This window comes from Macrobrachium rosenbergii, chromosome 18 (assembly GCF_040412425.1).
Source record: "Macrobrachium rosenbergii isolate ZJJX-2024 chromosome 18, ASM4041242v1, whole genome shotgun sequence".
Lineage (NCBI taxonomy): Eukaryota > Metazoa > Arthropoda > Malacostraca > Decapoda > Palaemonidae > Macrobrachium > Macrobrachium rosenbergii.
This window is the reverse complement of record NC_089758.1, coordinates 27,111,734-27,129,169: the sequence shown is the minus strand read 5'-3', so window position 1 is coordinate 27,129,169 and position 17,436 is coordinate 27,111,734. Positions and strand designations below refer to the sequence as shown.

Sequence of the window (17,436 nt, the reverse complement as noted above, 5' to 3'; positions counted from 1 at the left end):
AGCACTTTTTCTTAAACAAAATTGATTTCATGTTTGATATTTATGTAGTTAAAGGCCCTTTTGCTCATTACTTTTGGTTTATCCTTAACCGCTTAACCTAACCTTTTTTTTTTTTTTTTTTTTTTTTTTTTACAAAATTTCAATCTTATTTTATCGTCTAACCAGAAATATTTTAGTTGAAAAAGTTACAATTTTGCTCTGCAAAACTCCCCCTCCCCCCTTTTTTTTATCTTTTGATCCTTGTGGTGTCCTTCTAAAAGATATTGAAAGAACTAAAATTCTTTCTTTTTAAATTTTTTTTTACAAATTTTTCTCATATTTTTCATTAACTCCTAACGGTGCTTGTAAGCTGTAGGATGGTGTTGCCTGAAGATGCATAGAAAAAAAAAGACAGTGGTGACTGTACTGTAGGTTACCGCTGAAAAAAAATCGCCTGAAAACATATTAAAAAAAAACAACGTAACCTAAAGACTAAAAGAAAAAAAAACCAAGAATGTTAATAGCGCCGTAAATAAAGACAATGATAACCAGCTCGGTTAATGATGACTCATTGTTATCAAATATATTTCCTCGACATTGTATCAGTTACGTTCAAGTTCGGTTTGTGGGACCTTGATCTTTCGTGTAAGGAATCCAAGACCGTAAGTGAGGATAGATTTTAGGAATCATTTGACACATGAGCAAAAAACTGTCGAAGGACATTTTGGGAAAACTGCGAGATTTTTCTCAAGAGGCTGAAATAGTGTCCTTTTTTTTTTTTTTTAATAGCTGGGGGTAAATATCCACAGCCGATATCAAACTAACCTATCGCAGGTGCTGAGCGTCATCAGCAGCCAATCGCAATTTAGCTTTGATGATATCAGCTGGTGATTTTTAATCAATTTAATTTATAGTATCAGCTGGGGATTTTTATAATCAATTAAAAATTATAGATGTATCAACACGGACCATAGACAAAATGCATCAAGGAATATCAAGCGAGCGAGAACTTCAAACTTCTGGGAAATTGAGAATTATGGTTTTAATATTTAAATATGTATATCTCAAAGCTTAATATCTGACCTCAAGCTGAAATAGCTCTAGTTATTTAAATATCTTTTAAATACTACTCTGTTACTACTATGAAGGCATCAGCTTTTAGATCCTATTGTGAGATAAAAAAAGACCATTTCTTATCAGTAATTTCGTAATTTTATTCATTGCTTATTACAAGTTCTACTACATTAAATACAGTACAGTCAAAACAATGGTTTTTCAAGGAGAGAGAGAGAGAGAGAGAGAGAGAGAGAGAGAGAGAGAGAGAGAGAGAGAGAGAGAGAGAGAGTTACACTCACAAAAAAGAACGCTTATATTCCGTAGACTTTAACGCCACCTGTTCAGTTCTGAGCAATTTCCAATCGATAATTCGTCGAATGATATAATTAGCGTTACAGCACTAAAGGTTATTGACTCCAGTAGGACTTCCGTGTTCGAAAGTTAAAGGGAAATGTCGACTGAAGAATGTCGCCACCTTCAGGAGCTTTTGTTTTCTTTCTGTGAAATGCTTGAAGCAGTAATTATATGTGGCTTTCTAATTGCTTGCGACTGGTAAGTCTCTGATTTCGTGCTTGGTAATGTAAACAGTAACAAAGTCAGTAACATGAGAATTCGTTCGAAAAAATAAAGAGGAAGTGTGGTAAGCGTGGCTTCAATAATAATAATAATAATAATAATAATAATAATAATAATAATAATAATAATAATAATAATAATAATAATAATAATAATAATAATAATATTTTCTGTTCACTGAACGCTGATGTATTGCTTTTCTTCTATCATCCTCCAACTCTAAAGACCTTTACCTTTCTGCTTTTATTTTTGAATGAATGAGAAAAACGACAATAGTTCTTAATTATTTTCTCCTGGTATTTTCTCCTGGTATCAATAAAATGAATCATTATAGACCCTTTCCACTGTCCCAAATATCACTCCCACAATTATTGGTCTAACTGGTAGCATAGGGAACATCATAAGCTTTTATGTTCCCAAGTTCCCAAACAAAGATTGGAAACAGAAGGTAGGATGCTGCTCAGAAGGTGCACGTGTGGTGGTAACGCCTTTGAGCCTGAATTACGTAGCCTGAGTCTTGGTGGTTATACGTGTGGTAGTAGAGCCTTTGAGCTTAACTATATAGTCTGAGCCTTGGTGGTTGCTTGTGTGGTGGTAACGCCTTTGAATCTGAACTATGTAGCCTGAGTCTTGGTGGTTTCATTGTGGTGGTCGAGCCTTCAAGTCTGAGTTATGTAGCCTGAGCCTTGGTGGTTGCACGTGTGCAGGTAGAGCCTTTAAGTCTGAATTTTGTAGCATATACCTTGGTGGTTGCATTGTCTGATTCCTTGTTGGTTCCAATGTGGTGGTCGAGCTTTCAAGTGCGAACTATATAACCTGAGCCTCGGTGGTTGCATGTGTGGTGGTATAGCCTTTGAATCTGAACTGTGTAGTGAGAGTCGTGGTGAGGAAAGCCGTCACCATTAGGAAGAACCCTCGCAGGATAGTTTTCAGGTTATTACTCTCTTACAACAAGTAGGCATGATTCCCTAACATAGGCCTAGAAATTACTGTTGTATTCCGAGTACCTCAGTCACCACCAAGAATTATGCTAGCCCTTACTTGCTGGTGTGCCAGAAAATAGCCTCGTATAACAAATGAATAAGGTTCCAAGCTGTTAGCAATAGATTAATCTACCAACAGATTTTGAAGTTGCCACGGATATCGGATCTCATCTACAAAACTAGGATTACTGCAAAAGGCTAGGAAGAGGATTCTCTCCCTGTCCGTGTTTGCTACTGTATATCACAGGTCGTTCATAATATGGAATCTATCTCATTAGCTATAACTGTATAAAGTTCATTCGTTGGAGAGAGAGAGAGAGAGAGAGAGAGAGAGAGAGAGAGAGAGAGAGAGAGAGAGAGAGAGAGAGAGATTCTCGAATCTATTTTTATTCTGTTTTCTAAAGCTTACTGTTTCCTATGGTCCAGATGTTTTAGGATTCCAGTAAGCAGTAAGTAGAGCATTTCCTTCATTTAAAACATTACGTTGCTCTACTTGAAGGCACGCCCCGAGTGGAGAATGTCTCATCATTACGTTACTTAACCAAACCGATTATTTTATGACTGTGAAGAAACTAACCGACAATATTAATAAAGGAAATGCGTTATGTGTAGCTACTATGCTAAAAGTTTCTTTCATTTTTTACCGCTTTGCGTTGCGAAATGAGCGTGAGGTTGTTTTTCAGTTTCTCCTGTATCACACAGTGGAAATATAACTGATATTTAAAGCTGCATCATCACTATCAATAGGTAAATGATAAGTGATACAGCAGTGATTTTGTATGTATCGACCTCTCATCACAGGCATTAGTTAGTAGGCCTATAGTCTTATTTTTGGAGAGAAAATTCATAGCATAATATTTTTTGTGACTTGTTTTCTTTCATATAGAAAAATGAAGTTCACGGTTTAATCAGATAGCTGAAATGTTTATAAAATCAAACCAGATCAATTGAATGGGACTATCTAATTCACTACAGTAAAGTTACATATCAAATTGCACCGAACAGAAACCTCTCCAAACATACTATCATTCATTATTTACTTCCGAGACATTCTCCGCTCAAGTAGTATATCGACAGAGCAGAAGCGTTGCACTAAAAAAAAAAAAACTTAGGGAAAGCGCGCCCACCGTAGGCTGGGACCAATGCTAAACTGAGTCTGGTAGTTTTGAAGCTACGTCCGGAAACCTGTTCTCGGTATTCGGTTTGAATCGTGGTTAGAAAGCCGCCCTTGAAACTCAGAAAGTGTTTCTCTTAGTAAGTTCGAGAGAGTGAGAAAGAAAAAACAGCATAAGGCCCTGGTATCTGCGCGTTAGGCCTACTAGAATCCTGAAAGTTTGCTAACGCCGAAGTTAGAAAAAAAAGGCGGGAAAGGGAGATTCATTAACCCCGCCTAACTTTCATTGACATCGAGTTCAAAACAATTCGCGTAGCTCTAGACTGTCTAGACCACCGGGGCCTTTTTAGGCAAATGACCCAGGGTCCACCGGTCTCCACCTTCAGTAAAGTCTATAAAACGCGGGAAAATTAAATAAGAATTCCAGTATGTGCTAGGGAAACGCCAATAAACGCATTCTCTCGATCAGGTTTCATGGAAAACGTCTGCTGGTGAAGGTAACGACTGACGGAGCCCCGCAGTTGGTGCCTGACTTCGGTGAAAGGCACACGGTACTCTCCCTCTCTCTGTTCCCGAACCTGGTGTGGCTGCGGCTGACTCACTCGAAGACACGACTGACACACTTTGTCCAAAATAAAAAAAGTCACCGAGCTCTCTTGGCGAGCATTTAACTATTTACGACATCTAACGAGATTAATACTTTGAGTTGTATCTGGTATTTTCACTTGGAGATGGAAGCCGCTTGACAACTTGGATATATAAAAAAGTGTGACGAACCGAACCGTAGGATATGAAATATCTTGACGAATGAGTGATATCTGCGAACGATTCATCCTGATTAATAGCTTTACGAGAAAACGGATTAACAATCGTTAAACGCACTACGAATAGTGACTATAACAGTTAATTACGACAAGACGACTGCAGCGCAAGCAGCTGAAGTAATCAATAATAAGTGGCCTTATGGGAGGCCTATAATCCCTGGCCTCATCGTGGGATACTTTCAGCATTATTTGCATACTATAGTTGTTCAAGGTAAGTTGAGTATTAAATTTATTAATTGACGCTTAAAATTGTTAACGTATAGCATCATACTGCGTAATGTGCGTATTGCATTGCAATCAGATAGGCCTACGTAACGGTTGGTCAATAAATAAGGGGAACTTGAGAGGTGATGTGGAATTTGGACCGAGAAAAGTGAGAGATAGAGTGAGAAAGACAGAGAGAGAGAGAGAGAGAGTGTGTTTGTGTGTGTGTGTGTATGTGTGTGACATGGAGAGAGAGAGAGAGAGATTCGAGCATGGAACAGGTTAGGAAAGTGAAACTGTTGAACAGAAATAACGTTGGCAAAACGGAATCGCCGGATTGTGGGAGGTTACAAGTCACTTGGTGAAATCTGTGAGCAGGATTATTCTCTGAATCGAAGAGGCTTTCCTGTGCATCGCGGATGTTATGTGTGTTTTTGGTGTTTCAGTTTTTAGACCGTGGGTTTTACTCGCGTTATGATGACGAGAGAGGAGCTTATGAAGAATGGTTCTGTTCACCTCGTGCTAGTGTTGTTTACACCAGGCTAATGCAACTCCGGTAGATAAACAACTTCCTTCCGCTGTAGGGTTAATACGCACCTACTTATTATGTTGAAAATCTTTGGCCTCATGATGACTTATTGCCGGTTGCACCAGACGGCTAAAGTATGTTTCAGGTTGAGACTTAATTTTTATACAGAAAAGAGGGGCGTTTAGCCTACGTCACATAAACTAGTGATAGTTTTAGGCTCACTATACATCCCCTCCGTTTTCTGTTCTAGACTCATAATTTAGCTGATGTTAAGATAAACCATGATAGCCTCGAGTTTTGGTTACGATCAGTTAACGATTTTCACTCCTCGTTCAGACGTTTATTTTCATTTCAGTTGACCCGAATAAAGTCTCATAATTTCTGTTGAAAAATTTCAAGAGCATTTTGCCTTTGGCATTCAGTAACATGTTTGCACAGTCGTGATGAATTAGCAGCCCCCAAACTATAATGAACTTTCATTATTGCGTAACAAAAAGTTGAAATTATAAATATCATTCCTCGGTTTTGAATAGTTTTCTTGAATTTATTAATTTTTTAGTAAAGACAATTACTCGTATGAAATTATAATTATAAACTGGGTCTGTATACAAGCCGATGTTGTTCTGTGTATTGTATATTAGTCAACACGTTCTTCAGAGTATTGAAGGCTGATTATGAGTTCACCAAATTAGTATGATTAAAGGCCAAATAGTAACTTGAGACCTTGCATTTGCTGACTGATTTGTCGTATATATACATAAATATATAAATATATGTGTATATTATATATAATATATGATATAATCTATATATATATATATATATATATATATATATATATATATAATATAATATATATATATATATAATATAATATATATATATATATATATATATATATATAATATATATGTATATATAGTATATATAATTTTATGTATATTATATATATATATATATATATATATATATATATATATATATATATATATATATATATATATACACACACACACACACATATATGAAGCCAGTAAAATTCGTGAATGATGGTAACAGGAGTTGAAATAATACCTTAACAACAGATACCAGATGATGGGGATAATTTCTACGAGAAGTGGAATCACAAAAAGATTGATTTTTCAGTGTAATTGACATCTGTTCTGTGAGTTGCACATGAGATGTAAGTTAATAATTTTAATGATTTATTTTTTTAGAATTTTTTTAGAACGGTCTTTTATATCTGAGGTAATGTTCATAAGTTAGAGTTATTTTCTAGTTAAGTTATAAATGAATGAAGGTTTAATTACCTCTAAACAAACGGACTGATATTACTTTATTTCAGTTTATGACTCCTAGAAAATAGATAATTTTTTTGTTTTTGCAGCAGTCATGATATTCTTAGGATAGGTCACAGTTATCAGTGTCCTTTAATTTATTGAGGACTTTTTATTACCAATGAAAAGGAATTAGGATAACATGTGTAAACCCTAGGAAACCGAGAAGGAAATATTCTTGGTAAAATACTGAAGAGAAAGAATGGAATTAAAAACACGAATTTGATAAAAAAAATTTTTATAAAAGATTATTGTCATAAAGCAAGGAACATTGTTACGAAACTTCCGACTAACGAAAACACCGAAAACAATGCAGTCCCAGGTAAGAGTTGTGAGAGGAAAATTTCGTAAGACTCTTGCTACTCGAGTGCTTGATTCCCACACGGAATTGCAGTAGCGTTGTTTTGTTGACAGTGAACGAAGAGATCTCCAGCAGAGTGGAAGAGGGGGCCATGATTGATGGAGGAAGTATAAAAGACTTGAATTCACCATCATTTGTACTTCGTTTGTGAACGCTTTTAAGTTTAAGTAAATTCATGATGAATCTCTCACAGACTCGTACGCTGCATCGAATCACGGTATTTTAACTTTTTGCTCTAATAGGAATAGTTTTATTAAGGTGTAATTAATCTGTAAGGGGTCCGGGTTATTTAATTAAATTGCGTACAGTCGTCCATGTTTTGGGTATAATCAGTGCTTACGTATTTAGCATAAAAACACAATGAGTTAAACTCAGAATTTACACATTTATAAGTAAAATATTTACTTATTCACACTGCCTGTGCACACAACTGTAGTATTATGTATCTATCTATCTATCTATCTATATCTATATATATATATATATATATATATATATATATATACATATACAGTATATATATGTATATATATATCCATGATTACAAGCACAGGCTTGTAAAGTTATGTTCATACATGCCCACGTATAGTTTTTGCATTGCATACAATCATACATTATATATATGTATGTAATACAGACATACATTATATATATGTATGTATCTATGTAATACACACAGTACTGTGGTAATAGGATACATTTGCCAACAGAACTTCAAAGGGAAAACGTTGTTCAGCTGTTGGCCCTAAATTGGGAAAGTGAGTGAAGATCACTGCGTAAAGCCATGCATAATAAATAAGCTTTCACAAAAGTAGGAAGCCTTTCAATATGGTTCGTATTTGATGTGCCGTACTTGCGTTACTGCGGTTTTGTGTGAAGCATTATTATTATTATTATTATTATTATTATTATTATTATTATTATTATTATTATTATTATTATTATTATTATTATTTTCAACAGAAACATGTTTTTTTTAGAACAAAAAAAGCATTCTTTGAGATGAAGAATAAGTCATCACTTAGTAAATACAGAAATATTTTAAAAATTCCTTGAGAATATTATTCAGGATTTTGCGGAGAATCAGGATGAGAGATTTCAATTCATTTTGTCAAGTAGTGATCTGATAAGGGATTGAATTGGCTGATTGAAAAAAAACTGAATCTTATTGTTATGTCATCAGTTAATCATTCACATCTTTTCTTATTCCGCACGTAATATTGATAAGAGCAGCATTAATTTTTTTTTTAATGAAAGTCGAAACTCAACAAATAACAGATATAAGTGTTTGTAGTAGTCGAGATCTTACAATGCAAGAACAAATAGACCATTTCTCAACACATCCACATCTTCATGGCTTCTTAAATACCACGTGGTTTGTTTGTTAGCTAGAGCATGACTACGCTGTATTTTGTAATACACCACGTTTCGTAAATAAATATTTACACTGGAATCTTTTAGAAAAACAGTTTAGAATTGTTTACTGGGAGAAAGTGAACACGGGATATGCACCTATGTGTATATATTTATATGTTTTTTTGCATTCCTCTTGAAGTTTTTAACTTATAATAATTGCTATCATTTCACTTGAATTAAACCCAGGTTATTGTGGAAAAATTTTAATTCTTTTCTTCATATTCTATTACTACCGAACCTTGTTATTAAATGTTTCTATTTTTATTCATATACGTAATCAGATATTTTATATAAATAGTACATGCCTCCAAGCCGTTAGTGTTACTGAACCTAGTTATGTTGCGAGTGTAATGATAATGGATGGGGATGTAAGTACTAATTATCAGTCTTTATTGCAGTATTTAATGGACGGAAATAAAAAATGACTGTTGTTGGCCAGATATTCCCTGTTTAATGCCATATATACTTAAGACCAAAAACAAAAGTGCTTCCATAATCTCTTTTTGAATTTAAAACATTTAAATAGTTTTGCAGGTGTCCTCTCTCTCTCTCTCTCTCTCTCTCTCTCTCTCTCTCTCTCTCTCTCTCTCTCTCTCTCTCTCTCTCTCTCTCTCTCTCTCTCATGGTTTCATGGTGAAGAATCGTTCCCCATAGAGGTATTAATGGTGATGGCTGAACACCATCCATTATTCTAAGCGGTTCATTTCTCCTTGTAGTACCCTCACCTTTGCACTCACCTGGGAAATTGGCTTTGTGGATGTGATTGGCATTAGTTAGCTTGTCACTGATAGAATTGGGGAAATATTACAGTAGGTTTAAATGGGTTGCATTAGTCATTTATCACAGGAGAATACTTATACGTTAAAGAATTTAAGTTATATATACGTATACATATTTATTTATATAAAGGAGTATATATATATATATATATATATATATATATATATATATATATATATATATATATATATATATATATATATATATATACACATATATATATGTGTATATATATATATCTATATATATATATAATTTATATACATACAATTCATGATTATATATATATTTATATATAATATATACTGTATATATACACAGTATATATATATATATATATATATATATATATATATATATATATATATATATATATATATATATATATATATATATATATATATATATATATATATATATATATATATATATATATATCATGAATTGTTAAGGAAACATTTTTGTGCAAGCTTGACAAGGGAACCTACTTAATAAAGGTAGAAAAAAAATGAGTAAATAAAGAAGAAAGAGTTGGAAATGGAAAGTGGGGAACACGAAAGTGGTTAGTGAATTACAAAGCCACTTGAGAAAAAAAAATAAATCCAAGTCTTTATTGGGTTGTTTACCGAGGAAAAGTTTGACCTTAATTCTGCTTGTACTCTCAGTATCTAGACAATGAACTGTTAAGCAGGTCCCCCATGCTTAAGATACTACAACGTACCCTCTAGCGAAGACAGGAGTTTCATTGTTAAGAAGTGGATTTCACTGTTGTGCGTTGTTTTCTTCTAAATACAGTAGTCTGATCACACTGAGTTTGCATCAAAAGATTTTGATTTTAAAAGTAATGACTCTAAGTTCTCTACAAATTACTGTTGTTGCGCTAAAAGACCGTGTCATTAATGAGCTTATTTTGGAACAAAATGTTTCGTATAAATTAGGTTTGTAGTGTCAGTGCTATTATTTTTTTTTCTAAATAATAGCAAGCAATGTTACTACCACTTGTCAAGATTTCGACCCGAGTCTCTGCCAAGTATTAGCCCCCGGTTATCCTATAACCCTTAAAAACTTGATTGTAAACCCCTTTAATACCACTGATATTTACAAATGTGTAAAAGAATATCCCTTATTTGCCATATCTAATAATCTGAACCATCATAAAAGCAGTAATAATTTCAAGTTTTTTGTGTTTGTTTTGTTTATGCAGCTTTATGAATTTGTCAATTTGGTTAGTATATACTTAAAACTTTTGTAGTGTGAAAAATTGCCTTTATAATAGGTATGATCGAATAAATTTTAATGTTTTAATTAAAGTTTATCTCGTCGTTGATCATTTGTATGATAAATTCAGCTCATAATATTAAGTCAGATCTACTGTATACCTGAGATTCTTGAAAGATTGATGGGATATGATTCAAATACTATAAGCAATATCTTGCATCTGGTAGGATCAGCTGACCAGTTGGCACACGGCTGAACTCAGTACATGTAGAGCTAAAGTTTAGTCTCTTCTTGGTACATCAAGTGCTAGGGTTGCTTAATCGTTCTCTGATATTAAGACGAATCTGTGATTACGAAGGTACGGTTCTAATTATTCTGCGGGTATTTAGTATTTCTTTAGGTTTCATGCACCTGGGGAAACGAAAATTTCTCTCTCTCTCTCTCTCTCTCTCTCTCTCTCTCTCTCTCTCTCTCTCTCTCTCTCTCTCTCTCTCCAAACTGTTGTCACAAGCATGCGTACACACACGTAATTACACTTTTAGAAATAGAAAAAACATATAATCATCAAACAAAATCGAACTTACCGCATACACACACACACAATATATATATAGAAGTGCGCGTGCGCAAATGCACTTTCGATATTTGCAATAAAAAAAAGACTGCAGAGCATAATCTCACGAAATGCAATCATACCAAACGCGCACGACGTATGATGTAATAGGGGGTCACCGGGGCACTTCCGGTGGAAAGGGTCAGAGTAATCAAAGCTCGACTCGTTATGCAATGGTTCCAAGCCTGACGTCAATGTTGGGTCTGCTGGTTTCTTTTTTTTTTTTTTTATTCAACGCGTAGTTCATTCCAAAAGGCTTAAAAAACTAATGTTTTTAATTTTTTGCAACATGAGAAATCATTGACGTTTTTAACGTTTTGGAATATAAGAAAGCGTTGATTATTAACATTTTAGATGGTTTACAATAGGAGAAACCATTTATCATTAACGTTTTTAACGTTATGGAACAAAAAACATGCATCATAAACGTTTTTAACGTTCTGGAAAAAACCATTCATCATTAACACTCTTAACATTTTGGAACAGAAAAACCATTCATCAGTAACGTTTTCAACGGTTTGGAAAAGGAGCTCTGATTCATCATTAACATTTAAAAATTTTGGGATGATTTTCACGAACGTCGTCACATATCTTGCGTGAAGGGGACCCAGCCAGGAACACTCCTATAAGAAAGCTTTCAGCTGAATCGTACCAGATCTAACCAAGAAAATTTTCAGCTAAATCATACCAGATCTAACCAAGAAAATTTTCAGCTAAATCGTACCAGATCTAACCGAGAAAAGTTTCAGCTAAATCGTACCAGATCTAACCAAGAAAAGTTTCAGCTAAGTCATATATACCAGATGTAACCAAGAAAAGTTTCAGCTAAATCGTACCAGATCTAACCAAGAAAAGTTTCAGCTAAATCGTACCAGATCTAACCAAAACAAATCTTAAGAAACAGTAAGAGAGATATTGCTGATAAAAACACGGCTCTCTTTTAGAGGACTGGTTATAAGGGCTCCGAGAAAAATATTGCAAGGTGAATGGAATCAATAAAGGAGTTTTTTTTGCAGTAATATTTTTCGAAATGCCAAGGTTGGAATCTGGGAGAAAAAAAGGGTATATCCTAGAAATCGCTTCTGACATTTCTTTGGGGTCTTAACTAAATTTAGTTGTCTGTAAAAGATAACTATTGTAATGGGGTTTTGTCTGTCCGTCCGCCCTCAGATCTTAAAAACTATTGAGGCTAGAGGCCTGCAAATTGGTATGTTGATCATCCACCCTCCAATCATCAAACGTAACAAATTGCAACCCTCTAGCCGCCTCAGTACTTTTTATTTTGTTTAAGGTTCAAGAGAGAGAGAGGGAGGATTACTTCCACCAGGCCGTGGCTTAAAGTTTCATGGACAGCGGCTGAGAGTTTCATACAGCGTTATACGCTGTGCAGAAAACTCGATTGCGCCGAAGAAAATTCGGCGCATTTTTTACTTGTTTTTTGAAAGACAATGGGAGATGACGGCGGCGAAGACTCCGGCACACGACAGTCTGGCAACTTCGTAACAAAAATACGACGGAAGTCGACACAGCGCGTGTTCCGGACCTTCTCCTCCCTGGAGTCGTTGCATTGTTCGTCATAGTTACATATTTCTGTTGTCGTTTCCATTGTTTTCTCTCTCAGAAACGTCTGATTGTGGTCACGCCGCGTTTTCGTGTTTGTGTGAAAATAAGAAAAATTGCCGGAGGAGTTTTTACGAAAAAGACAATTTTTTTTATTTTTTTATTTATTTATTTATTTTTTTTGCTTTGTCGGTTTGGAATCTCGAAATTGAAATCTCAAATGTGGGGAGAATGTAAGTGTTTTGTCTTCGTTGATAAAAATATAAAATTCGTTGATTAAGGTAATATTTAAGATATATTTTATAGAGAAATATTGAATGACCAAGTTTCGGCTATATTAATCTCATGGAAGCTGACAAATTATGAGTGTACCATATTTTTGTTGATTAAAACATTATATAAATTCTTTGGTTCGGGTAATAATTAAGATACGTCTTATAGCGAAATGTTGAATGACCAAGTTCCGGCTATAATGACCCTATGAAAGTTGCCGTATGACGGCTGTACCCTGAGGCAACGTCAGTTATTTCTTTTGTGGTTTACGATGAAAATAAGATGCATTTACGGCTAAAACTGTGTCCCATTCCATTGCTTATTGTTCAAAAGAATGGTCAAATTTGCTTTCGTATTAAAGACGAAACCGAGAGAGAAGCAATTTCATTGTTTCTTTTTCGTGGTATATAAAGCCTGGAAATCTTGGCAGACTTTCATTAATGGTTGCAATAATTCCTTTTTATAAGGTTATTATACATTTTCAGAATGACAACGTTTAGTTAGCTATTAAAATATACTCAGAGGTGACTGTCCTCTCTCTCTCTCTCTCTCTCTCTCTCTCTCTCTCTCTCTCTCTCTCTCTCACACACACACATATGTTATGTGTATGTATTGGTTATGGTTTTCAACATATTCTCTCACATCCTGCACACGGTATTAAATTACATATATTATTGTATGACTACACATTGTCGCTTTTTCTTTCATAAGATCTTTTATTCAACACAAGTTTTTCGTGAATATAGCTCTATCGTATGAACTCATCCCGTCTCTTCTTCTATCAATCATTCTTTCTGCAGAAAGCGGTCATTGCCGCCTGTATTACTCTTCAAAATCTAAGGCACATACGATGCCATCGTCGCTTTTATAACCCCTCCAGGGAATTCCAGTCTTTTTCCAGCTCTTGACTCCCTAATCCAACTCATTCTTTTCCTCTTACGAGAACGACGCGCCGGTACCAGACACAGGCCATCATCTAATTCATTCTCCGGTCACTAGATGTCTCTGGCCCCACTCGCCGGAGAAACGGACGTAGTTTTTGTCTTCTTTTTTTCTTTACTTTCCTTTTATGAAAGTATACTGTGTGAACGCTTGGCAAATCTAGCTCAGTCAGTTCGACGAGTGGTGAAGGACGGACGAATGGTCGAATGGACGAAAGGACGGAAGTCGCCGGTGCTACTACCAGAGGTTCGCCGCGGGCTATTGGCCGACGCCGATAGTTTTATAGAGTTTTCTGAGCTTTCTTTTCAGTCCTCTTCGCCGAATCCACGGGTCTAGAATCACAGTATCGTCTAGTTACGATGTCCATCTGAATTCTCCGGTCTTCCGGTTTCGGGTTTGTCAGTCGACCTAGTTTCTGTGCGGTGTTTAAGGATGCTTTGAAAAGGACGTTTTCGATTTGGTTATGTTGGTATTTTGCTGTTCGTAAATATTCCTCCTCTTGTAAACTTTACTTCCTTAATTCTCCTTTCGTTTGCACGATTCTGCATGATTCTTCTAAACCAGGTAAACGGCAATCAATCCCAAACTCTGCGTAAGATAAACCGCACAGTATAATCAAAACTATTTATGATTTGTAAGGAACGAACATGATTTTAATTGTATCTTCGGTTATATTTTCTTAAGTTCTTAATACACTTTTAATATGTCAATATTCCACTATCTTTTGCGTTTTCTTGATGTGACAGCACTGATGCAGCATGTGTGACTCACTTTGACATTCCAGGGGGGGATGTTAATGAGGTTAGAACTTGACTGATGATTTACTCATTCATTTCACCATCAAAGAAAGGCGAATTGCATTGAGACGAAAATTGGAATTCTTCGTGTCTGTCCAGGCATAAAGGAGTAACGTGTTATTACTAGGATCTCAGAAGTGGCTTAAGGTAGGAATTTTATCATTTCGGCCACTGCTGTCACATTTCTTGGCCAGTTCATATCACGAAGTTAAAGATCTTGAACGTAAGAGCGAGATTATATAAGCAAATACAGTTACAAGTACCATGTAATTTGTTGCCTGCGTAGCTTTCTGTTGATAATAAAAATTTGAATTCTCCCCAGAATCTTCTAAGTAGCTGTAATTTTATGAGATTGAATAGCAGGTCAGCATTTCACTGGAATATTCCCGTGAGATTTGATTTGATTTAACTTATCCCATCTCCTATGAAAATTTAAGCGAAGGAAACGTTAGTATGAATTATAATGAATTAAAAAAAAAGGAGCCAGTGATTTCATCTGGTATATAGCATGACTTACTCGTGCCAAGCCAGAGGGCAATTACTCGTTCATGAACTGACAGCATCTGTTATCTTAATTCTTCAGTCGTAACGGCGCGTGCGCAGGGTTCCCAGCAAGGGAAAGCTTAGCAAGTTGCCCCGTACTTAGTGATGATACTGGTCATTTTTGTGCTCCATAGCTCTTAATTAATTCCCGTTCACTTGTGTGATTACTCCCAGGTAGGTTGTAAAATTAGATGTGTTTGCTCGCACGCGCTTGGTTTTGGGTTTAATACTCTCGTGATTTTCTTTTCCACTCTAGCAAACGTATCATGCATTCAAATTTTTGTAAGTGAAAGGAAAAACCAGGTATAGGGCTATTATTAAGAATAATATTACTTAGAGGGATTAATATTTCCCCTGAAAATTGGTCTTCAGAATGATACTAATTATTGTTACTGTGTTTCGGTGATGAAATCTTTTATTATCATGAAACAGTAAGTTTGAAGCTGATTTTTATCAGATTTACCACCGATCTCAGAGAGCCATCATTGTTTTATTGTGCTTAAATTGGCCTAACGGTAGAAAAAATCTTTTATTTTTGAACCTGATTAGATGTGAAAACTTGGGGAATATTTTGGGGAAACACGGAGACACTTCGCTTAAGAAATTTTTTTCAGTTGCGGACTTGTAAAAAACGTGGATGACTAGTTGCCCTGGATAAGCCCTAAGGTAATGAAACGGAGCAGGAAACCTCGTGAGTGCCTCGGGACTCGGCCCAACCAAACGTTCCTCCGTTGGGAAAGTATTATAGTATATCTTGGTTGTGCATACAATAGTAAGCTTCGTTGCGCGTGTGGATGTATGCGTGATTAAGTTTTGTTTTATGGGAGTTACCAAATGGGTGTTTGTGTACTGTATGTGCACAGAAATTACTGCACACGTGTGTGTATATATATATATATATATATATATATATATATATATATATATATATATATATATATATATATATATATATATATATATTATGTGTGTTTGTTTGCTTGTTTGTTTGTAAAGCATGAGTATTGATATAGCGGATTTATGTATTTATGTTTTTCGTGATTCTTGGCTTTTCGGTTCATATTAAGATAAGAAACGAAAAATTTTTGTCCCACTTATTTTACCTGTGATGATGCTTCTTGTCCTTGTTCTCTTATTTGTTCTCATTTTCGATTTTCCTTTTACCGTTTTCTCCTTTCCCTGACCCCTCGTCATTTCCGCATTTGTTCCTGTACGAATCCGCCAACTCTTCATGCCCTTTTGTTTATCAAATTTGTTTTAAAAAATATTAACAGGTTTTCCACTCTCCACGAAAGTGGTGTTAAATTTTTTATTATTCTCTTGTTTTTCTTTTTTTTTTTATTTCATCATGAAAGTTCATATTGGTTTGTTATCGTTTTTCTTAATACTTGCCAACTCTTAATAATTTCCCAATTCTGTCATCCTTCACAACATCTTTTTCATGTTTTTTTTCCTTGTTTTTCATATTTTTTTTTCGGAATAATTGGCTTAATAAGTGATCGTCTTATTTTGTACACCCACCTGTAAGGGGGTTTCCCTGACCCCACTCTTATGCTCCGTACCAAAGGTAACACGGAACTGGAAAACCTCCAACCGTCGCGACAGTAATGTCAGATATATTCTGTCCTTCGTAGGAAAAGTCATCATTATATTATATACGGAATATCCATAATTCTTACGAGAGATATACTTTAGATCACATGACTCAGATGTGTCTTCCATCCAAAAGGTGTTGGTTTTTATTTACGATGATTTTGGAATTTCTTCGTTTTTCCTTCCGCGTTCTCGTTTATCCTGTGACATTTTCAACTTATATTTTCTGCCGTTTTCGATTATGTGTACCTTCTGTTTTCTCTGTAAGTGTTTTCAGTTTTAGTTTACAGTGCAGTATTCTTTAGTATCTTCAGTTTTTTCTTTCTTTTTTTCAGAAAGTGTGTCCTCGTAAATAGCAGTTGTATTTCAATAATCTGTCGATGTTCAAACTTAGCCTAATGGATTGAATTTTCCTCTATACGTTATCGCTATCGGTTTCCTCCCTTGCATATTCCAATATTTTGGAAGAGACAAAAGAACTCGGTATTCATCAGACTGCAAACCACTGTACAACAATTTCCATCAGTTCGTAAAAATAAGGATAATTTAATTTTTTTTTTATCTCCGATGTCGTTCACTTGAAACTTCACTAAAATCTTCCCACTCTCCCATGTTTTTCCTCTCCTTCCTCTTGATAATGTTTTCTTTTTATCTTCCATTGACGGTCCAGTGCCTTTTATTTGTTTTGTATTTGCACAGTAATCAAAGGGGAAAACACTTGAGTTTTATTGCGTAGTT

The 17,436-nt window shown here is 35.0% G+C and overlaps 1 protein-coding gene across 1 annotated transcript in view; it reads left to right on the top strand.

Annotated features, from left to right (window-relative positions):
* Positions 1-3,495: 3,495 nt before the first annotated feature.
* The window catches only part of LOC136848221 (uncharacterized), a 127,108-nt gene continuing 113,167 nt past the window's right edge, over positions 3,496-17,436 (top strand). The window contains exon 1 of the mRNA XM_067120565.1: positions 3,496-4,743. The gene's annotated coding sequence lies outside the window, so the exon portion shown is untranslated. The remainder of the gene's footprint in view (positions 4,744-17,436) is intronic.